Raw genomic sequence first — 25276 nt, 5'->3', positions numbered from 1 at the left:
TGATCCCTCACTAAATTTCAAGATAAAATTGTGTTCTCCCCGACTGTGCACCGTTGCGACAGTTCGTTGTTTCGAGACACCACGTGATGATCAGGTGTGATAGACTCAACGTTCACATACAATGGGTGCAACATAGTTGCACGTGCGGAACACTTGGGTTAAACTTGACGAGCCTAGCATGTACGGACATGGCCTCGGAACACAAGAGACCGAAAGGTCGAGCATGAGTCGTATGGTTGATGTGATTAGCATAGAGATGCTTACCACTGAAACTACACTGAACTCACGTGATGATCGGACTTGGGTTAGTGAATTTGGATCATGTCACACTCAAATAACTAGTGGGATGTCTATTTGAGTGGGAGTTTATTAGTAATATGATTAGCTGAAATCTAATTGTCTTGAACATAGTCTAAGTACACTTTGCAATATTTTATGTTGTAGATCAATGGCTCACACAGTAGCAACCCTGAATTTCAATATGTTCCAAGAGAAAGCTAAGCTGAAAGATGATGGTAGCAACTTTGTAGACTGGGCTCGTAATTTGAGGCTTATCCTACAAGCTGGGAAAAATAATTATGTCCTTGATGCAGCACTAGGAGATGAACCACCCGCTACGTCTGAACAAGATGTTTTGAACGCTTGGCAAGCACGTAAGGAGGACTACACAGTAGTTCAATGTGAAGTCTTGTATGGCTTAGAACCGGGACTTCAATGATGCTTTGAACGTCATGGAGCATATGAGATGTTCCAGGAGTTGATGTTTATCTTTCAGAAGAATGCCCGGATCGAGTGGTATGAGACGCCCGATAAATTCTATGCTTGCAAAATAGAGGAGAACTCGTCTGTCAGTGAACATGTGCTCAAAATGTGAGGGTACTCAAACCGTTTAGCTGAGGTGGGAGTTGAACTATAACATGCAAGGGATGAATAAGTCTGGCTATCACTGACAGAATTCTTCAATCACTGCCACCTAGCTACAAGAGCTTTGTGTTGAACTTTAACATGCAAGGGATGAATGAGTCACCCAGCGAGTTATTTGCGATGCTGAAAGTCGCAGAGTCTGAACTCCGGAAAGAACATCAAGTGTTGATGGTCAATAAGACCACTAGTTTCAAGAGAAACGGCAAACGCAAGAAGGGTAACTCCAAGAAGAGCGGAGAACTGTTGCCCCTCCAACGAAGAAACCCAAGGCTGAACCTAAGCCGGAAACAGAGTGCTATTCTTGCAAGGGGATGGGTCACTCGAAGCACAACTGCCCCAAGTATTTGGCTGATAAGAAGGCGGCCAATGCCAAACCAGGTATATGTGATATACATGCTATTGATGTGTACCTAACCAACTCTCGTAGTAGTGCGTGGGTATTTGATACCAGTTCTGTGGCTCACATTTGCAACTCGAAGCAGGAACTGCGGAATAAACGAAGGCTGGCGAAGGATGAAGTGACGATGCGCGTGGGAAATGGTTCCAAGGTTGATGCAATCGCCGTCGGCATAGTCTCACTTCAGTTACCATCGGGATTAGTTATGAACTTAAATAATTGTTATTTAGTGGTTGCGTTAAGCATGAACATTATATCTGGATCTTGTTTATTGCGAGACGGTTACTCATTTAAGTTAGAGAATAATGGTTGTTCTATTTTTATGAGTAATAACTTTTATGGTCATGCACCCAATGTGAGGGGTTTGTTCGTATTGAATCTTGATTGTGATGATACACATATCCATAACATTGAGACCAAAAGATGTAGAGTTAACAATGATAGCACCACCTTTTTGTGGCACTGCCACTTAGGTCATATTGGTGTAAAACGCATGAAGAACTCCATGTTGATGAGCTTTTCAAGTCACTCCATTTTGAATCACTTGACACGTGCGAACCATGCCTCATGGGCAAGATGACTAAGACTCCGTTCTCTGGAACAATGGAGCGTGCAAGTGACTTGTTGGAAATCATACATACTGATGTGTGCAGGCCAATGAGTGTGGAGGCACGTGGCGGATATCGTTATTTTCTCACCTTCACTAATGATTTGAGTAGGTATGGATATATCTACTTGATGAAGCACAAGTCTGAGATGTTTGAAAAGTTCAAACAATTTCAGAGTGAAGTTGAAAATCATCATAACAATAAGATCAAGTTCCTACGATCTGATCGAGGGGGCGAATATCTGATTTTCGAGTTTGGTGCTCACTTAAGACAATGTGGAATCGTTTCACAGTTGACACCGTGTGGAACACCATAGCGCAATGGTGTGTCTGAATGTCGTAATCGTACTTTGTTAGATATGGTGCGATCTATGATGTCTCTTACCAATTTGCCATTATCGTTTTGGGGTTATGCATTACAGACAGCTGCATTCACTTTAAATAGGGCACCATCAAAATCCATTGAGACGACACCATATGAGTTATGGCATGGCAAGAGGCCAAAGTTGTCGGTTCTTAAAGTTTGGGGATGCGATGCTTATGTCAAAAAGATTCAGCGTGAAAAGCTGTAACCCAAAGCAGAAAAGTGTGTCTTCATAGGTTACCCAAAAGAGATAGTTGGGTACACCTTCGGCAAAGTGTTTGTTGCTAAGAACGGAGCTTTTCTTGAGAAAGAACTTCTCTTGAAAGAATTGAGTGGGAGGAAGATAGAAATGATGAGGTTGTGGAACCTCTGCTCCAACAGGATGGTGGCGCTGGGCAGAGGGAAATCTCTATCGAGGCAACACCAGTTGAGGAGAAAGCTAATGATGATGATCATGAAGCTTCGGATCAAGTTACTGTCGGACCTCGCAGGTCGACAAGATCATGTACTGCTCCTGAGTGGTACGGGAATCCTGTATTATATATCATGTTGTTAGACAACAATGAACCTGTGAATTATGAAGAAGCAATGGTGGGCCCAGATTCCAACAAATGGTTAGAGGCCATGAAATCCGAGATAGGATCTATGTATAAAAACAAAGTGTCTACTTTGGAAGTATTACCTGAAGGTCGCAAGGCTATTCAGAACAAATGGATCTTTAAGAAGAAGACGAACACGGACGGTAATGTGAACGTTTATAAAGCTCAACTTGTGGCAAAGGGTTTTTCACAAGTTCAAGGAGTTGACTACGATGAAACATTCTCACCGGTAGCGATGCTTAAGTCCGTCTGAATCATGTTAGCAATAGCTGCATTTTTCAATTATGAAATCTGGCAGATGGATGTCAAAACGGCGTTCCTTAATGGTTTTCTTAAGGAAGAGTTGTATATGATGCAACCCGAAGGTTTTGTCGATCCAAAGAATGCTATCAAAGTATGCAAGCTCCAGCGATCCATTTATAGAGTGGTGCAAGCATCTCGGAGTTGCAATAAGCGCTTTGATGAGGTGATCAAGGCGTTTGGGTTTATACAAGTTGTTGGATAATCTTGTATATACAAGAAAGTGAGTGGGAGCTCTGTAGCGTTTCTAATATTATATGTGGATGACATATTGCTGACTGGAAACAATGTGGAGTTTTTGGAGAGCGTAAAGGATTACTTGAACTAAAGTTTTTCAATGAAAGACCTAGGAGAAGCTGCTTACATATTAGGTATTAAGATCTATAGAGATAGATCGAGACGCCTGATAGGACTTTCCCAAAGCACATACCTTGAGAAAGTTTTGAAGAACTTCAAAATGGAACACTCCAAGAAAGGGTTCTTGCCTATGTTACAAGGTATAAAGTTGAGTAAGACTCAATGTCCAGTAACTGCAGAAGATAGAGAAAATATGAGTACCATCCCCTATGCTTCGACCATAGGGTCTATCATGTATGCAATGCGGTGCACAAGACCGGACGTGAGCCTGGCCATAAGTATGACAGGCAGGTTTCAAAGTAGTCCAGGAGTGGAACACTGGGCGACGGTCAAGAATATTATGAAGTACCTGAAAAGGACTAAGGAAATGTTTCTCGTTTACGGAGGCGACGAAGAGCTTGTCGTAAAGGGTTACGTCGATGCAATCTTTGACACTGATCTGGATGACTCTAAGTCTCAAACCGGATACGTATTTATTCTTAATGGGGGTGCGGTAAGCTAGTGAAGTTCCAAGCAAAGCGTTGTAGAAGATTCTACATGTGAAGCGGAGTACATGGATGCCTCGGAGGCGGCTAAGGAAGGTGTCTGGGGTGTCTGAATGAAGCAGTTCATGACGGATCTTGGAGTTGTGCCAAGCGCAATAAATCCAATAACTTTGTTCTGTGACAACACTAGTGCCATTGCTCTAGCTAAGGAACCAAGGTTTCACAAGAAGACCAAACACATCAAACGACGCTTCAACCTGATCCGCGACTATGTCGAAGGAGAGGACGTAAATATTTGCAAAGTGCACACGGATATGAACGTTGCAGATCCGCTGACTAAACCTCTTATACGAGCGAAGCATGATCAACACCAGAATTGTATGGGAGTTAGATTCATTCCAATGTCAATCGCATAGCGATGTGAGACTAGATTATTGACTCTAGTGCAGGTGGGAGACTACTGGAAATATGCCCTAGAGGCAATGATAAAATAGTTATTATTATATTTCCTGTTTCAATGTAATTGATTATTATCCATTCTATAATTGTATTGAATGAAAACATAAATGCATGTGTGGATATATAGACAAAACTATGTCCCTAGTAAGCCTCTAGTTGACTAGCTAGTTGATCAAGGATGGTTAAGGTTTTTCGACCATATGCAAGTGTTGTCACTTGATGACTGGATCACATCATTGGAAGAATGATGTGATGGACAATACCCAAACTATAAACTTAGCATGTGATCGTATCATTTTGTTTCTATTGTTTTCTGCGTGTCAAGTATTCATTCCTATGACCATGAGATCGTGTAACTCACTGACACCGGAGGAACACCTTGTGTGTATCAAACGTCGCAACATTACTAGGTGACTATAAAGGTTCTCTACAGGTATCTTTGAAGGTGTCCGTTGAGTTAGCATGGATCGAGACTGGGATTTGTCACTCCATGTGACGGAGAGGTATCTCGGGGCCCACTCGGTAATACAACATCACATATAATCCTGGCAAGCAATGTGTCTAAAGTGTTAGTCACGGGATCTTGTATTACGGAACGAGTAAAGAGACTTGCCGGTAACGAGATTGAAATAGGTATAGGGATACCGACGATCGTATCTCGGGAAAGTAACATACCGAAGGACAAAGGGAATGGTATACAGGATTATATGAATCATTGGCGCAGAGGTTCAACCGATAAGATCTTCGTAGAATATGTAGGATCCAATATGGACATCCAGGTCCTGTTGTTGGATATTGACCGGGGAGTGTGTCAGGTCATGTATGCATAGTTCTTGTACCCGCAGGGTCTGCACACTTAAGGTTTGATGATGTTTCAGTATAGTTGAGTTATAGGTGTTGGTGACCGAAGGTATGTTCGGAGTCCCAGATTAGATCAGGGACATCACAAGGGTTTCCGGAATGGTCCAGAAACGAAGAATGATATATAGGATTGTTTCATTTGGCCTCCGGAAAGATTTCGGGCTTTGCCGGCAGTATACCGGGAGTGACGAATGGGCTCCGGGTTTTTACCGGGAGGGGGCCACCCACATGGGAGAGAACCTAATAGCCCATGGGTGCCGCACCAGCCCTTGGTGGGCTAGTGAGGACAGCCCAATAGGTCTATTTTGGCCAAGAGGAAATAATCCTAGGAGAAAGAAAAAAAGGAAAGAAAAAAAATAGGAGGTGGGAAGGAAGGAAGGGACTCCTCCCTCCTAACCGACTTGTAGGAGGATCCCTTCCTCTTGGCCGGCGCCCTAGGGCAAGCTGCACACGTTGGCTTCTCCTATATATACTTCAGGTTTAGGGCTTTTTGAGACACAACTTTGCCACGTGCAACCCTAAACCTCTACTTCGTAGTTCTTCCTCTAGATCGGTTTTCTGCGGAGCTCGGGCGGAGCCCTGCAGGAATAGATCATCACCATCACCGGTGCGTCGTCACGCTGCCGGAGAACTCATCTACTTCCCCGTCTCTCTTGCTGGATCAAGAAGGCAGAGATCGTCATCGAGCTGTACGTGTGCTGAACACGGAGGTGCCGTCTGTTCGGTGCTAGACCGGGACGGATCGTGGGACGACTATGATTTGAATCACGAAGTTGTTCCACTACATCAACCGCGTTTCTTAATGCTTCCCGCTTAGCGATCTACAAGGGTATGTGGATCCGATCTCCCTCCCGTAGATCAAAATCACCATGATAGGTCTTCGTGTGCGTAGGAAATTTTTTGTTTCCCATGCAACGTTCCTCAACACGATCACACTCCACGGCGGGCCGAATCCACGGGTACCATCCATACAAACAACAATCTTGGGGGAGTTTTGTTTCATTATACTGTTATTTGACTTTTGAGCATGGAACTGGGCGTCCCGATTACCAGCCACTTTCTCGTGAATGATAGTTAATCAACACATATATTGAGAATAACCCACCTAGCATGGAAGATACTGACAGCCCCTAGTCTCTACATGACCGATTTGGGCATACAAAATAGAATATTTATTTGAAGGTTTAGAGTATGGCACATGCAAATTTACTTGGGACGGCAGGTAAATACCGCATATAGGTAGGTATGGTAGACTCATATGAAACAACTTTTGGGATTATGGAAATGGATGCACAAGCAGTAATCCTGCGTAGTACAAGTGGAGGCTAGCAAGAGACTGGGAAGCGACCAACTGGAGAGCGACAACAGTCATAAACATGCTTTGAGATTAACCAACATTGAATTCAAGCATGAGTAGGATATAAATCACCATGAACATAAACATCGTGGAGGCTATGTTGGTTTTGTTTCAACTACATGCGTGAACATGTGCCAAGTCAAGCCACTCGAATCATTCGGAGGAGGATACCATTCTATCATACTACATCACAACCATTTTAATATGCATGTTGGTACTCAAGACAAACCATTATTCACTCCTAGCTAATTAAGCATGGCATAAGTAACTATAATTTCTAATTGTCATTGCAAACATGTTCAATTCATATCGAGCTGAAAAAAATGATGAGCTAATCATATTTACAAAAACAACATAGGTCAAGTTCATACCAGCTTTTCTCAACCTCCGTCACTTCATCAAATATCGTCATTATTGCCTTTCACTTGCACGAACAAATGGTGTGAATAATAATAATAAGAGTGCACGTGCATTGGACTAAGCTGGAATCTGCAAGCAATACTCAAAGGAGAATACAAGGTAATATGGGATCTCTCGTAGATAAACGATAATGCATATGAGATCCACTCAGCATGTCATCGTGGTCTTATCCTTATGACCGAAAGAAGAAAGAAACAACTATTTACATGGGAAAGCCCCCAACAAGTAAAAGAAGAACGAGATATATTTTTGGGTTTTATTTTAACACCTCAAATTAAACAAACTAGAAGGTAAAGCTAGAACTATTTTTTTAGATTTTCTCTAGGTTAATGAAACACACAAGAAGAAAACAAAAAGAAGAAATAAACAACCATGGATGGTACAATGAAAAAGTATGAACACCGACAACTAGAATGAGTGTGTGAACATGAATGTAACGTCGATGAGAAATACGTACTCCCCCAAGCTTAGGCTTTTGGCCTAATCTAGTCTAAGGCCATGGCTGGAAATAACCCTCTCCTGGATAGTCTGGAGGATACTAGGGTTCAACTAGTTTATGAGCTCCTGCGGCTCCCACTGAAAAGCAGGAGCATGATACGGATCGAGGGCTGGTGCAGGCTCAGGTGCTGGGGGTTGCGACATGCCTCAATATTTGTACATGTCATCGGGCATAATAGTGTACCTACCTGAATGGATATCAAACAAAGAAGAAGCAGGCAAAGCAATAATCTCACAAGTACCCTGACTACATACTAAGTTATAAAGCAACCTCTTATCGTTATCTTTCTTAATAAAATCATGTGCTACCATCCTATCATAATCTAAATATCTTATAGGAAGTAGCATTTCCTCTTCCTCGTCAAGCCTAATAGGTATCTCAAAGTGTATAGTTAAACGAGATGCATAGATACCTCCGAATATAGGTCCCTTCAAACAGTTTAAGTTCAACCGTTGGGCTACTATAGCACCCAGACTAAAAGTTATATGAGCAAATAAAGCGTGGCGTAGAATAGTTAGGTCGGGAGCACTCAGGCTTCCACTCTCGCCGTGAGCAATTAACATCTCCTTGCAAATAATGAATAATAACATAGAACAGGAAAATGTACGCTGGCCGCTCTTGCCTTTGACACCCCTCTCTCTTCCTCTATAGCGATTGTGGAAATAAAATCCTCCATGTCTCTAGGACGTGGTTCACTGATGCTTCCCTCAAAAGGTATTTTGCAAACATTGCAAAAATCGTAAAGTGACATTTCCTTAGGCACATCATATAAATGAAATTCTACCATGGGAGGATTCTTCCTAGGATAAAAGCGAAAATTTTGCACAAAAGTATTAGTAAGTAGGAGATACTGGTCACACTTATCATTGAGGAAATCGGTGATGCCTGAATTTTATGCTAGATAGTAGAAATATTCATAAATTCCGGCCGCCCTCAAGAATGCCTCACTTGGCCATTCACATGGGTGAACTTCCGCGTTGCGAGGAATATGGTATCTAGGCTTCTCATTTTCATTTTATTTAAACCCTCGGCTTGAAGAGCCTCTTACCAATCTCCTCATATTTTCTTCCTCTGAAAAATAAATCTGAAATTTTTAGTGACTCCAAATAAGGGTGAACAAAAAGCTCAATCAAAACTTGTAGCAACTACTCCCACAAGTGCCTAGAAGCTATATCATGCATCAAAACTTGTTGGGACCCAACAAATTTGACATGCAAGATCAAGAGCAAGGTCACCACACCAACAAAAATTTGCAACATATAAAGAACTAGAACAAAAACTAATTGGACCATTGGAGGAGTCACATACTGATGAACAATCCCCTAAAATAGTTTTGCAAATGGAGCTTTGAGAAAGGAGATCGAAAATGGCAGCAAGATGAGCTAAACACGGATTTGAGCAATGGTGCGATTTTTTCTGGAGGAAGACAAAGTGGTTGGGTGCTTGAATAAGTGAAGGGGCCCCACGTGGGACCCACAATCCAGGGGGTGTGCCCAGGGGGGGTGTCAGCGCCCTGCAGGCTTGTGACCCACTGGTGCAGCCCCCTGATGTGTTCTTAGTACCAAAAATTCTTAAATATTCCAGAAAAAAGCATAGTAAATTTTCAAGGCATTCTGAGAACTTTTATTTTCATGTCATTTTTTTATTGCACAGATAAAACGACAAACAAAGAAATAATCGCATTTTTACTAAACTGAAACTAAGGAATAGAAAATAAAAGTTGGGTACATAAGGTTGTGCTTTCTAAATTCATCTATCCCATGCCTGTCAAAAAGAATCCATCAATAAGGTTGATCAAGTCTTATTGGCAAACATCTTTCGAATGACATGGAACAAGAGAATTTTTGAATAACACTAGGTTACCTCAATGGATATATGCATGTCCTCAACAATAAGTATATCCTATTTATTTTTGACCGCAGGGAGAGGGAATTCACTGTCTCCAATAGTAAACGTTGGAATTTTTTTCAATGGAGTTGATACTATGAACTTGAGGTTGTTTCTTTGGAAAGTGTACCATATGCGCATTACCATTAACTTGAAAAGTGACATTGCCTTTGTTGCAGTTAATAACAGCCCCTGTAGTATCCAGAAAGGGTCTACCAAGGATGATAGACAAACCGTCGTCCTCAGGAATATCAAGAATAACAAAGTCCGTTAGGATAGTAACGTTTGCAGCCACAACTGGCACATCCTCACAAATACCGATGGGTAAAGCAGTTGATTTATTAGCCATTTGCAGAGAGATTTCAGTAGGTGTCAACTTATTCAAATCAAGTCCACGATATAAAGAGAACGACATAACACTGACACGAGCTCCGAGGTCACATAAAGCAGTTTTAACATAATTCCCTTTAATAGAGCATGGTATAGTAGGTACTCCGGGATCTCCTAGTTTCTTTGGTATTCCACCCTTAAAGGTATAATTAACAAGCATGGTGGAAATCTCAGCTTCTGGTATCTTTCTTTTATTTGTAACAATATGTTTCATATACTTAGCATAAGGAGACATTTTCAGACTATCTGTTAAGCGCGTACGTAAAAAGACAGGTCTCAGCATTTCAACAAAGCGCTCAAAATGCTCATCATAATTCTTCTTGGATGATTTAGGAGGAAAGGGCATGGGTTTATGAACCCATGGTTCTCTTTATCTACCATGCTTCCTAGCAATAAAATCTCTTTTATCATATCTCTTATTCCTAGGTTGTGGGTTATGAAGATCAACGGCAGGTTCAATCTCCACATCATTGTCATTACTAGGTTGAGCATCGACATGAACATCGTGATTAATATTATCACTAGGTTCATGTTGATTACCAGATTGTGCGTCAGCATCAGAAATAAAGATATCATTTGGGTTTTGATGTGACTCACAACAGGTTCACTAGCAGCATGCAAAGTCCTATCATCATTCTTTTTTCCTTTTATTAGAAGGACCAGGTACATCAATATTAACTCTCTAAGAATCTTGCTCAATTCTCTTAGGAGGGCCCTTGGGATACAAAGGTTCCTGAATCATTCTACCACATCTAGTCACAACTCTAACAGAATGATCATTGTTATTACTAATCATGTCATTGAGAAAAACATTTTGTGCCTTAAGTACATGTTCTACTTGAGTAGTTACCATGGAAGCATGTTTACTAATAAGCCTAAGGTTATTAACAGTTCTACTCATATAATCACCCAAGCGATCAAGCATGTAAGCATTATGTTTCAATTGTCTACTAACATAAGCATTGAAATTTTCTTGTTTAACAACAAAGTTATCAAATTCATCCAAGCATTGGCTAGCAGACTTATTATAAGGAATATCACCTTCATAAAATCTACGAAGATAATTTACCTCAATTACCCGTGTCGGGTTATCAAGACCATGTATTTCTTCAATAGGTGGTAGATTCTTAACATCTTCAGCTTTAATACCTTTTTCTTTCGTAGATTTATTTGCTTCTTGCATATCTTCAGGACTGAGGAATAGAATACCTTTTTTCTTTGGAGTGGGTTTTGGAGGTGGTTCGGGAATAGTTCAATCATTATCATTGCTCAATATATTATTCAATAGTAGTTCAACTTGTTCAACAGTTCGTTCCCTGAAAACACAACCAACACAACTATCTAGGTGGTCCCTAGAAGCATCAGTTAGTACATTATAAAAGATATCAAGTATTTCATTTTTCTTGAGAGGGTGATCAGGCAAAGCATTAAGTAAGTGGAAAAGCCTCCCCCAAGCTTGTGGGAGACTCTCTTCTTCAATCTGCACAAAGTTAAATATTTTCTGCAACACAGCTTGTTTCTTATGGGCAGGAAAATACTTTTCACAGAAGTAAAATATCATATCGCGGGGACTACGCTCACAACCAGGAGCAAGAGAATTAAAACATATCTTAGCATCACCCTTTAATGAGAACAGAAACAACTTAATAATATAGTAATAATGAAATTTTTCCTCATGAGTAAATAGGTTGGCTATATCATTCAATTTAGTAAGGTGTGCCACAATAGTTTCAGATTCATAACCATGGAAAGGATCAGATTCTACCAAAGTAATTAACTCGGGATCGACAGAGAATTCATAATCCTTATCAGTAACAAAGATAGGTGAAGTAGCAAACTTGGGATCATATTGCATTCTAGCATTCAGATATTTTTCCTACCACTTGCATAGCAATTTCTTAAGATCATCTTTATCCTTACAAGTAAGAAAGTCCATAGCCACTTCTCCTTCCATAACATAACCCTTAGGTATATTAGGAAATTCATATCTAGGAGATGTAGGTGTAGGAGGTGCATCATAGTGTTCAGTTTCAATAATTTCATCAGATTCAGAAATATCATCAGTTTCATCATTCACCCTAGCAATTTGTTCATCAAGAAATCCACCAAGTGGCACAATAGTATCAAGCAAAGTATCATCATAAGCAACATGCATAGGAGAAGTAGCATCATCAATTACTTGCGACATATTAGATTCAGTAGCAGGTGGGTGTGTCGCATATTTACTCATAACAGACGGTGAATCAAGTGCGGAGCTAGATGGCAGTTCCTTACCTGTCCTCGTAGTTGAGGGGTATATCTTGGTTTTAGCGCCTTTCAGATTCTTCATTGCGATCAATAGATGTAAGTTCCAAGTGACTCAAAAAATAAAGCTATGCTCCCCAGCAACGGCGCCAGAAAAGGTCTTGATAACCCACAAGTATAGGGGATCGCAACAGTTTTCAAGGGTAGAGTATTCAACCCAAATTTATTAATTCGACTCAAGGGGATCCAAAGAATATCCTCGAGTAATAGCAACCGAGTTGTCAATTGAACCACACCTGAAAGACTTAATATCTGCAAAAAAAAGCATTTAGTAGCAAAGTAGTATGGAAGTAACGATAATGGTGGCAAATGTGACATTAGTAGTTTTGTAGTGATTATATTAATAGCAATGGAAAAGTAACTTAGCAAAGACCAATATGTGGAAATCTCGTAGGCAATGGATCAAAGATGGATAATTATGTCGGATGGCATCCATCAGGAACATTCATAACATAGGGTGATACAGAACTTGCTCCAATTCATCAATGTAATGTAGGCATGTATTCCATATATAGTCATGCGTGCTTATGGAAAAGAACTTGCATGACATCTTTTGTTCTACCATCCCATGGCAGCGGGGTCCTATTGGAAATGAAGGTATATTAAGGCCTCCTTTTAATAGAGAACCAGACCAAAGCATTAGCACTAAGTGAATACATGGACTCCTCAAACTACGGTAATCACCGGAAAGAGTTCCAGTTATTGTCACCCTCGGGGATGTGGATCATAACTCATAATAGGTGTCTACAACTTGCAAGATAGGATCTAGAACACATATATATTCATGAAAACATAATAGCTTCAGATCTTAAATCATGGCACACGGTCCCGAGTGACAAGCATTAAGCATGGGAAAGGCATAGCAGCATCAATCCGAGAACATAGTGGATACTAGGGATCAAACTCTAATAAAACTAACTCGATTACATGATAGATCTCATCCAACTCATCACTGTCCAGCAAGCCTACAATGGAATTACTCATGAACGGCGGAGAACATCATGAAATTGGTGATGAAGGATGGTTGATGATGACGACGACGTCGATTTCCCCTCTCCGGAGCCCAAATCAGACTCCAGATCTGCCCTCCCGAGGAAGAACAGGAGGTGGCGGCGGCTCCATATCATAAAACATGATGAACTCTTCTCTCTAATTTGTTTCTCCTCGGATAGGAATATATAGAAGTGGAAACAAGGTCGGAGGAGCCACAGGGGCCCCACAAGACAGGGGGCGCGCTCTAGGGGGGCATCATACACGCTTGTGGCCAGGGGTGGCCCCTCTCTGATTGATTATTTCTCAAGTATTTTTATTAATTCCAAAATTATTCTCCATAAATTTTCAGGTCAATCTGATAACTTTTACTTTTGCACAAAAATGACACCAAGGCAATTCTACTGAAAACAGCGTCAGTCCGGGTTAGTTCCATTCAAATCATGCAAATTAGAGTCCAAAACAAGGGAAAAAGAGTTTGAAAAAGTAGATATGTTGGAGATGTATTAGCAGCCAACTTTTATACGCCAATTCCATTGGAATACTTGAAGACACATAAAGTTCGCTCAGTCTATTTCTTGCAATCAAGTCTGCCTACCACCAACACTATTATGAGGCATACTTTCATGCCGAAAATTGGTGATAATAAGATGATTCGAGGCTATTCCATCAACCTGTTGCATCATGTTGATAGACACACCAGATTTAGATTGATGGATCTGGTTATTGAGACAATCAAGAGAATATCTGGTGACGAGAAAATTTCATGTGGATATGCTCCGTACATCCATATGCGAATGAATTCCAAAGTTGCAAAGAGAGAATACTCCTTGTTCGACAACACCTTGCCATACACCCAGAGTTTGAGGATAATTTCATGGTGATGCATGATATGTCTCCAATGTATCTATAATTTCTTATTGTTCCATGATATTATATTATCATTATAGGATAATTTTTGAGTAAAAAATTGCCAATTTGTATTATTTTTTTGCATTAACCTATTGACACAGTGCCTAGTAGCAGTTGTTATTTTCTATGTGTTTTTTACCTTTCAGGTTTACAATACTAAACAAAGTCCAATTGCCCCAAAATGTTTTTCTGATTTTTTGTGGAGCAAAACCAACCTATAAGCGTCGGGAGAAGACTGGAGACCACAGGAGGGAGGCACAAGCCAACAGGGCGCGGCCAGGGGGGTTCGGTGTCCATTGATGGCATGTCCTTCCCTGGTGGCCCTCCTACCTCAATTATGCGGCCAATAAATTCACAAATATTCCAAAAACCCAAAAGGATATCGCGAAATACTTTTTCCGCCACCGCAAGTCTCTATTTCATAGGGATCTCATCTGGTGCTCCGATCGGCAACCCGTCGAAGGGGGGATAGATCACGGAGGGCATCTTCATCAACCTTGTCGCACTCATGATGAGGTGTGAGTAGTTCACCACAGACCTATGGGTCCGTAGTTAGTACCTAGATGGTATCTCTTTATCTTTTTATCTTCAATACAATGATCATTGCATCTTCGCTTTGATCCATCTGATGTAATACTTTTATGGTGTGTTTGTGGGGATCCAATGAATTATGGGTTTATATTCAGTTTATTCATGAAAAGTATTTGAGTCACCTCTAATTATTTTGATTCTTAATTTCATGATTATCATAGCTTCATAAATCTATCCAATATATTAAATTGCTTTGGCCAAGTAGATTGATAATTCTTCAATGAGAGGGGTGCATGGTAGTGGGTTCAACGTGAGGAGTTTCTATATCCTAGTGATAGAAGGGGAGAAGATACATCTTTGTGTTGTCTCTACTAAGGATAAAACAATGGGGTTTATTCATATTGATTTATTTTACTTTGTCTACATCATGTCATCACTCTCCAAGCATTACTCTAATTGTCATGAACTTAATACATAAAGAGGCAAGCATAGAAGCGTTGTTGAAGTGGAGTAATAGTAGCAGGTGCATGCAGGAGTCATCCTATTTGCTTATGGACATGATGCCTATATACACATGTTCATTTCCGTGAAAATGGAATAAATATCCGCTTTTTTGTAAATTTCCCAACAGTAATTTGTTTACCCACCGTATGCTGCTTTCATGAGATATGCCATTAGGGAACACTATGCCCCCCAGGTCTATTCACTTATATATATACAAAACTTATATTTACCTTGCTGCTTTTATTTGTATTTAATTTAATTTTGCAATTAAAATTATCTATAGTTATCTACACACCTCATTCATTTGCAAAAAATGAGATCAAGGGGATTGACAACCCTCTTTCCCGCGTTGGGTGCTAGTTGTTTTCTCTTTTGTGTGCAACCACTAAAGACGATTGAGGATTGTTATTCCTATTGGTTCCATGAACCTTGGTTTCTTAACTAAGGAAATACTTACCCGTATTGTGCTGCAATTATCCGTTCCTCTTCACGGAAAACCCAATGCAGATCACAAGTACCAGGAAGGATTTTTGGCGCCGTTGCCGAGGAATATCATCACTAACTATCAAGTAACTTCACACAGATTATCATTCACTCGTTCTTCTTTTTGTTTGTTTGTTGTATTTAGTTTGCTTCATAGAATCAAAAACACAAAATATTTCTATTTGCTTGCTTGTCCAGTTATGTTATCTTTATTTTTGTATCACACAAACAGAAGCTAAAAAGCAAGAAAAATAAGACAAATGGAACTTCATCCACTTGCTAATCTTTTCAAAAGACATGATTATGTTGAACCAGTTTCTAGTGAGTTGAGTGCACTAGATTATATTTATGACGTATTGTTTGAAAATAATGAATCCAATTATTTTGAAATTTATAAAGTGATTAAAGCATGATTTCCATGTTGTTAGTATAAATTCTATGAATACGAGTTGTGTTAATGATCATGACTGGGGTGATAAGCATGCTGTTCTTTGTGATCTTGATAATTCTACGCTTCATGATGAATCTATTATTGATTATGATATTTTGCAACACTATTAAAAGTGGGTTTGAAAGAGCATCAACTTTAGGTAATAATGATTCCACTATCTTGGAAGGTTATAAGACTTGTATGCATATCGATCATAAAGAGATTGTTTTACATGATAGCTATACTGTTGAGTTTGATTATGATCCTATACATAATTTTTATGAGAGAGGAAAATATGGTTATAGGAATTTTCATGTTACTCACCTACGTCTCTTTGTGTTGAAATTATTAATGCTTCACTCTTCCTATTTGCATATACTAGATATTACTTGTCTTGAAAATTTGCACTCCTATAAAATGCCTAATCATAGGAAGTATGTTAGACTTAGATGTGTATTTCATATGTTATGTGATGCTATTTTTGTTCTTCAATTATTTTCTTTCATGTGAGCATCATTGAAATCTCGAGCCTATCTTGATGGCTATAAAGAAAGAGCTTGTTGGGAGACAACCCAGTAGCAATAATTTCCTTCTATTTTGGTGTGATGGCATGATTATCGCCTCTATAATTATTGTGTTTCTATGTTTAAATTAGTTTTTGTGCCAACTAAAGCCTTTGGAATGACTTGTATGATAATTAGAATTGATGCAGTGCAAAAGCAGAAACTTTGGCATCTAGTGTAGAATTTTTCTCTGATTTTACTCGAACGTCTTCTTAAGATTAATAACGCAGTATTGCTGTAAAAATTCCTTAGGTTGTCGTAATTTTCAGAATTTTTGGACTTACAGAAGTATAGGTTCTTTACAAATCATTACAGACTTGTGTTTAGACAGATTCCATTTTTGCTTGCAAAGTTTGCTTGTGTTAATGATGCTATGGATTCCATCGAGGGTATAAGCCATGGAGAAGTTAGAATACAATACCTATTATGTAATAATGAAAGATGGATACATTTATAACAATACCTAAAGTATTTGATATGGTGCCTAAACTAAGGGATCTCACAAAATTTTGTTGAGTTTTGTGTGATCGATGTTTTCAAGTTTTGGGTGTTATCACGATGGACAAAGGAATAAGGAGCGCCAAGTGTCTAATATTGCGGATGCCAAAGGCACCCCAAGGTAATATTATAGGAAGACTCAAGTTTCTAAGCTTGGGGATGCCCCGGAAGGCATCCGCTCTTTCGTATCAATCCATCGGTATGTCACATGGAGCTACATTTTTATTCATCACATGATCTCAGTTTTGCTTGGAGGATCGTCTGCTTTAGTTTACTTTTTCTTTTTAGTTTGCCCCAATCATCATTTTATGGACACACCTATTTGAGAGAGAGACACTTTCAGCATTGTTTGCTAGAAAACTCTATGTGCTTCAGTTATATCTTTTGAGCTTAGAAGTTGCTCAAGTACTTCGCTTTTATCTTTTTGAGAACCGTGGCATATAGATTTTATAGAAATATTTGCACTCTCGTTCTTCAATTATATTTGTCTGAGAGTTAATGAATAGTCACGGTAAGTTGCTTGAGTCATAAGGCTAGTCCAAAAATAATAGGTATTCAATGAAGTGATAATCAAAACCATCATGTGCACAAAAAGAGAAATTGTGGGTTAATGATATTGATGTTGTAATATGAAAAAGGTGTGAGTGCATCATTATTATTTGTATAAGTATTAGTACTAAGAGGTGTTAATTTGTTATTTGTACTGATATTGAAAAGGCATGGTGGGGATGTGTGAGCATTTCTATTCCTCATTAAAATCCTAGTGTTGTTTCGGGTCAGAGGCGCGCGATGGTTAACTCTTCCAAACCCCCTCCCTCACAGCATGCGAGTAGTGCTTTGATTTGTGACAAAACTAATAAAATTTTGCAATAAGTACATGATTTATTCATGAATAATGTGAAACCATGGACATATGTGATAACCCACAAGTGCAGGGATCATTTGTATCCTTTTTCAATAAGTAAGAGTGTCGAACCCAACAAGGATACAAAGGTAGAATTAATATTCTCTCAAGTTCTATTGACCACCGATACAAATCTACGCATGCTAACGCTTACTTTACCTAGAACAAGTATGAAACTATTTCACAGGAAGGAAACTAGAAGTACTTAGTAGGTGTACTAGATAGTTTTGCAAGATAATAAAGAACAAGTAAATAAAAGTTAGGGGCTGTTTAGATACAGATTAATTTATTTACTTCTTTAGTAGAAAGCTTTTTTATGTAATGCACGAGAAAGATTGTCCATAGACAGTTGAACATAACATGATAGATACTTATCATATGCAACGAGGGAGAGGCATACACTAACACACTTTGCGTACTTGGATAATATGCACTTAAGATTGGACCTCGAGCAAGCATCCAGAACTACTAGAATCATTAAGGTAAACCCTGTTTACTCCCATACGCAAACAACTCCCTTACTCGGGTGTAATGTTCTGTCACTCTAGCCGCCCACTATAAGCGAATCATGAACATATTGCAAACCCTCCAACGTGAATACTTCATGTGTGCGCCTCACGGAAGACACCTTAGTACAAAACCATATCAACATACAACACATATCAATAACATTATACCACAATTAACCCGTAGGACAAACTAGATCTACTCAAACATAATAGGATAGCCACACATTGTTGGATAATAATATATAGCATTAAACACCATGTTTAAGTAGAGATTACAGAGGGGAAGAGAGGGTTTACACCGCTGCATAGAGGAGGAGAGAGTTGGTGGTGATGGCGGCGAAGTTGTTGGTGTAGATCATCGTCACGATGGTTGCCCTGCGGTGCTTAGGCGCCACCGGGAGAGAGGGGGAGAGAGCCCCCCTCCTTCTTCTTATTCCTTGGACTCCTCCCTAGGTGGGAGGAGGGTTTCCCCTGTGGTCCATTGCCACCATGGCTCCCGGAGGGCAGCATCCCCTCCGAGATTGGATCTCTCTTGACGTTTCTCTCCTATTTTCGGGCCCTTCATCATTTCTTAAATATTGAGAGATTCGTAACTCCTACCGGGCTGGAATTTTGAGGGGATTTTTATTATGAAAATATATTTATTGCGGCCAAAGTAGATCTCCAACCGACTTAAGGGGTGTCCACAAGGCATCAGGGCATGACTATCCCCTAGTCGCGCCCTGCTGCCTTGTGGGCACCTCAGGCATCATGTGGCGTTGATTCTTCTTCCTAAAATTCACATATATTCCAAAAAATCCTCGTAAAGTGTTATCTCGTTTGGACTCTGTTTGATATGGAATACCTGTGAAACAAGAAACACAAAAAAGGAAGTGGAACTGGGCACTGGATAAGTAAGTTAGTCCCAAAAATAATATAAAATGTTGCCACAAGTTTATAAAAATTGTAGAACATTGGCATGAAACAATAAAAAATATAGATATGAAGGCGATGTATCAACATCCCCATTCTTAATTCCTTATCATCCTCGAGTAGGTAAGTGATAAAAAGATAATTTTTTATGTGGAATACTACCTAACATAGTCTTGAACAAATATCTAATGATGGCATGAATATTAAGATACAAGTGATTCAAGGCAATAGTCTATCATTTGACAAAAGAGATCCATACTCAGGTTTACTAACAAACAATTTGTCCTTTCGAAATAACGATGTTATAGAACGCTATCCCTACAAAATCATATAGGCTGTCATGCTTGGTCTTCCTAGCATAAAGTATAAATCATGAGAACCCCGATGTCAAACCAAGCAATTGGATCGTACTTTTTAAGGCGCTTCAATTTTTTATTACCCACTCAATACATCAGTGTGAACCATGGATATATAATAAAGGTGGAATAAAATATGGTGGTAGCTTTTGAAGGGGTGAAAGTGGAGAAGAAAGTTTCGCATCAGCTAGGCATATCAACGGGCTATGGAGATGCCAATCAATAGATATCAATGCGAGGAGTAGGGACTACCTTGCAACAAATGCACTAGAGCTATACGTGTATGAAAGGTCAACTGAAGTTAAGTGAGTGTGCATCCAACTTGCTTGCTCATGAAGACCTCAGTCATTTGAGGAAGCCCGTCATCGGAATATACAAGCCAAGTTATATAATGAAAAATTCCCACTAGCATATGGAAGTGAAAAAATAAGAGACAATCTATATGAAGAATATGGTGCCATTTGAGGCACAAGTGTGGTAAAGGGTAGTAGCAAAGTCCATTCTCTCTTTTTATCTCATTTAATTTTTTTATGACGGGCAATTCTTTTTTTGCCTCCCCCATCTTTTTTTATTGTGGGCTCTTTTTTCGTCCCCCATTTCTCTTTTTTTGGTGGGATCGTTTGGCCACCCCCATTTTTTCATCCCGACTTGTGGGGTAATCATAGTCTCCATCATCCTTTCCTCACTGGGACAATGCTCTAATAATGATGATCATCACACTTTTATATACTTACAACTCGACATGAAAACCTATTGTTAGGGCATATTTCTCCCTAAGTGGTTTTGGTGATTGATGACAATGCATGCGGGGACTAATCGTGTGCATTGAGCATTTCAGATAAGTCATGACTAGGTACAAGACGATTTGGTGCCCCTCGGAGTCTTTCAAATACGGTTGCTTTCTACATTTCTCTTTGGTGGATTTGAGACGTAGGAAAGCCGTACTATTAAGAGGGGGTCCGCTTCGGAAAGGTTTGGGTGGAATCAACATGTACACATTTCTATTGCACCACCTTTTCCTTGCTTCAAATGGAGCTCCAACCATGTTTTTCCTTGTATGTGAAAAAGGGCCAGTGGTAGTACCGCCCTGAGGGCGGTAATAGTTTTTTACTACCGCTCTATGGGCGGTAGTACCACTCTCTGGGCAGTAGTAGTTTTTTACTACCGCTCCGTCAGAATTTTTGCGCATCCTTTTGCCTCAGTAGTGGTAGGCACGAGAGTATTTTCTTACTACCATGGTTGGTGAACTGTCGTGCAGTAGAACCACTCCTAGCAGCGGTAGCACCACTCCTAGCAGTGGTAGTACCGCTCGGCTAGTGCAGTAAGTGGGGGGGGGGCTAACGGTTGGATTGTTCCCCCCACTATATAAAGGTGTCTTCTTCCCTGAGAAGGTCACATCTTACCTCCCCAAGCTCCATTGTTGCTCCAAAGCTCATTTTTGCCCGACCTCTGTCCCTAGCCAATCAAACTTCTTAATTTCCAAGGGATTTGTTGAGAAGGCCTGATCTACTCTTCCACCAAGAGATATTTGACTCCCCCCACTAATCCCTTGCGGATCTTGTTACTCTTGGGTGTTTGCGCACCCTAGACGGTTGAGGTCACCTCGAAGCCACATTCCGTTGTGGTGAAGCTTCGTGGTCTTGTTGGGAACCTCCAAACTTTGTGTGGAGATAGCCCCAACCTTGTTTGTTAAGGTCCGGTTGCCACCTTCAAGGGCACCAATAGTAGAATCATGACATCTCGCATTGTGTGAGGGTGTGAGGAGAATACAGTGGCCCTAGTGGCTTATTGGGGAGCATTGTTCCTCCACTCCGCTACAACGGAGACGTACTTCTTGTCAAAGGGAAGGAACTTCGATAACACATCCTCGTTTCCACCTATTCCACTAGCGGTTATATCTTACCTTTACCTTGTACTTATTATTGTTGCGGTGTATTCCTTGCTTGCTCTTGTTGTCTTTGTTGTTAGCATCATATAGGTTGCTCACCTAGTTGTTCATATAGATAACATTTTGTTGCTAACCCTAATTTGGTAAGAAGAGCTAAAAATTGGTAGTTTCCTATTCACCCCCCTCTAGTCAACCATATCGATCCTTTCAATTGGTATTATAGCCACGTCTCTTTATTAAGGGTTTCACCACTCGAAGAGTATGGTTGACAATGGTGGGGTTGCGCCCGAAGGGCCCGAGGCCGTGGAGTTGAGTTCGATCACACGGGATTACTTGAATGAGGCCATGACCTCACTCAATACGTCCATGATGACCGAAGTCAAGTCCATGCTTAAAGAATTACTTGAGGGGATGAAGAATTCTCCCGACCCATTGCTTGTGGTTAAACCCACCACATCAGAGTAGGAGGCCAATTCCGATAAGGAAACGGCTAAAGGTACTCGAACTTCTTCCCTTCTTGACAAGAATAGGACGAGGACCTTTGCCTCACTTCCTCCTCCCCCGGTCTATGGAGGACCGGTCCCTACACCGCATATTAATAACCTTGGTCCTCCTCCTAAACTTGATAAAGGTGATTTCGCTAACTAGGTCTTTTCCATCAAGTCTCATTTGAACCATAGCTCCACAAATCTTTGGAAAATCATCGAACAAGGCTTTTACCCACATGATCCAAACAATCGCACTCCAAGAGAAGAGGCGGACAATCAATGCAATCCTCCCGCGTTGTTCATCCTTCAATCTATGGTTCCTCCCGAAGATCTACCTCACTTGCACCCCTTCTCCTGTGCAAAGGATTATTGGGAGCACATCATGGTGTTGTACAAGGGGAGCTCAAGCATTCAACGGTCTAACTTTGAAGTGGTTCTTGATAAGGCCAATGAGTTTGTGATTCTAGAAGATGAGGACCCCCGTGATACCTATCGAAAGGTGACTACTCTTTTCGTTGCTCTCCAAGACCATAGGATAAATTTTTTGGTGAAACTCCAATTGCAATATATTCTGGTTCCAAGATCCTATATCATCACATAGCCTATACCATGTCAATTCTCCCCTCAAAGATAAAGGGAAAAATTTCTACTTGACTTCATCTCCGGATAAACATGCAAGCTTAAATTATCCACAAACTTCATCCACATAGATTAGGTGCATATCAGGATGTTTTGTTCCATCTCCTGCATAAGGATTAACTAGCAATTTCTCTATCTTACCTGAAGGAATTTCATTGTAAACTTTTTCAGTAGGTTCAACAGGTTGAGGGACAACTCTTGGTGTTTCCGATCGAGGTGAAAATACCCCGAACAAACCCCTCGAAGGATTACTTTCCATAGTGATAACTAATAGTAAATTTCAGCACGTAATATAAATTTTCCCTTTTCAAATTCCATTTACCAAAGGCGCTTCACTCCCCAGCAACTGTGCCAGAAAAGAGTCTTGATGACCCACAATTATAGGGGGTCAATCGTAGTCCTTTTGATAAGTAAGAGAGTCGAACTCAACTAGGAGCGGAAGGAAATGACAAGCGGTTTTCAGCAAGGTAATTTCTTCAAGCACTGAAATAGCGGTAACAAGTTGTTTGATAGCAAGATAATTGTAACAAGTGACAAGTAGCAATAGTAATAATAGGTGCAGCAAGGTATCCCAATCCTTTTGTGGAAAAGGACAGGCCGGAACAGTTTCTTATAATAGGCAAAGCGTTCTTGAGGGCTTAGCAACTTTATTTTCCATAAGATATTTAATAGCAGCATGATCAGTGTGAACAATTACTTTGGAATCAACAACTTAAGATCTGAATATATCACAAGCAAATACAACTGCTAAGAATTCTTTTTCAGTGGTAGCATAATTTCTCTCGGCACTGTCTACAGTTTTACTAGCATAATGAATGACATTTAATTTCTTATCAACTCTTTGTGCTAGAACGCCACCAAAGCATAATCACTAGCATCACACATAATTTCAAAAGGCAAGTTCCATTCAGGTGGTTGAACAATAGGTGCAGAAGTTAAGGCTTTCTTAATTGTTTCAAAGGCTTCTACACAATCATCATCAAATACGAAAGGAACATCCTTTTGTAATAAATGAATAAGAGGCCTAGAAATTTTAGAGAAGTCTTTAATAAACCTCCTAGAGAAACCAACATGACCAAGAAAACTACGGATACCTTTAATACGTTTAGGACATGGCATATTCTCAATTGTAGCAACTTCTGCCTTATCCACCTCAATACCTCATTCGAAAATTTTATGACCCAAGACAATACCTTCATGTACCATAAAGTGGAACTTCTCCCAATTGAAGACAAGGTTAGTTTGCTCACTCATACTTCTCCAACGTATCAATAATTTTTTATTGTTCCATGTAGTTATATTATCATTCTTGGATGTTTTATAATCATTTCATAGCAATTTCATATCATTTTTTGGGACTAACCTATTGACATAGTTCCTAGTGCGAGTTGTTATTTTTTGCTGTTTTTTCCTTCACAGAAAATCCATATCACATGAGGTCTGCCATGAAACTTTACAAAGATTTTTTTGGACTAGGAGGGAACTTGAGAAGCAAGAATGAGAAGCAAAAAAAGGCCCAGGGGGCCAACTAGACATCAGGGCGCGCTAGAGGCCCCTAGCATGGCCTGATGTCTAGTGGGGCCCTCCGGAAGCTTCTACCACGTCTGAGCTCTATAAGTACCCCGATATTCAACAAACCCTATTGGAGTCGACTAAAATCGTTCCAGCCACCGCAGGTTCCAAAGCCATGAAATCGAATCTAGAGTTTGTTCCGGAGAGGGAGACGATCACAGAGGGGTTCACCATCGTCATTGGTGCTCCTCTGATGATGCGTGAGTAGTTCATATCACACCTATGGGTCCGTAGGCAGTAGCTATATGGCTTTATTTCTCATTTTGTTTCACAATACAATGTTCTCTTGGAGATCCGTATGATGCAACTCTTTCTTTTGCGGTGTGTTTGTTGGGATCCGATGAATTGTGAGTTTAGGATCATATCTATGAAAACATATTCATGCTAGATTAGTATAGCCTCGTATTTCTTCTCCGATATTCGGTTTTTGTCTGGACAACTTGATCTTTGATCTTGCAACGAGAAGAGCTGCTTTGTGATGGGTTCGATCTTGCGGTGCTCAATCTTAGTGATTGAAAGAGACATGCACATATATATTGTTTCTATCAAGGATAAAATGGTGGAATCTATTCCTACATGAATAGATCTTGTCTACATCATGTCATTGTTCTGAAGGCATTACTCCATTTCTCTATGAACTCAATACACTAGATGCATGCTGGATAGCTGTTAATGTGTGGAGTAATAGAAGTAGATGCAGGCAGAAGTCGGTCTACTTATTTTGGACGTGATGCCTATATACACAATCATTGTCTTGAATATCATCATAATTATTTGCTTTTCTGTCAATCGCCCAACAGTAATTTGTCTACCCACCGCTTGCTATTTCTCGAGAGAAGCTACTAGTGAAACCTACAACCCCGGGTCTACTTCACATCTCATTCATT

Source organism: Hordeum vulgare, chromosome 1H, assembly GCF_904849725.1.
Source record: "Hordeum vulgare subsp. vulgare chromosome 1H, MorexV3_pseudomolecules_assembly, whole genome shotgun sequence".
NCBI lineage: Eukaryota > Viridiplantae > Streptophyta > Magnoliopsida > Poales > Poaceae > Hordeum > Hordeum vulgare.
Note: the sequence above shows the minus strand (reverse complement) of the source record.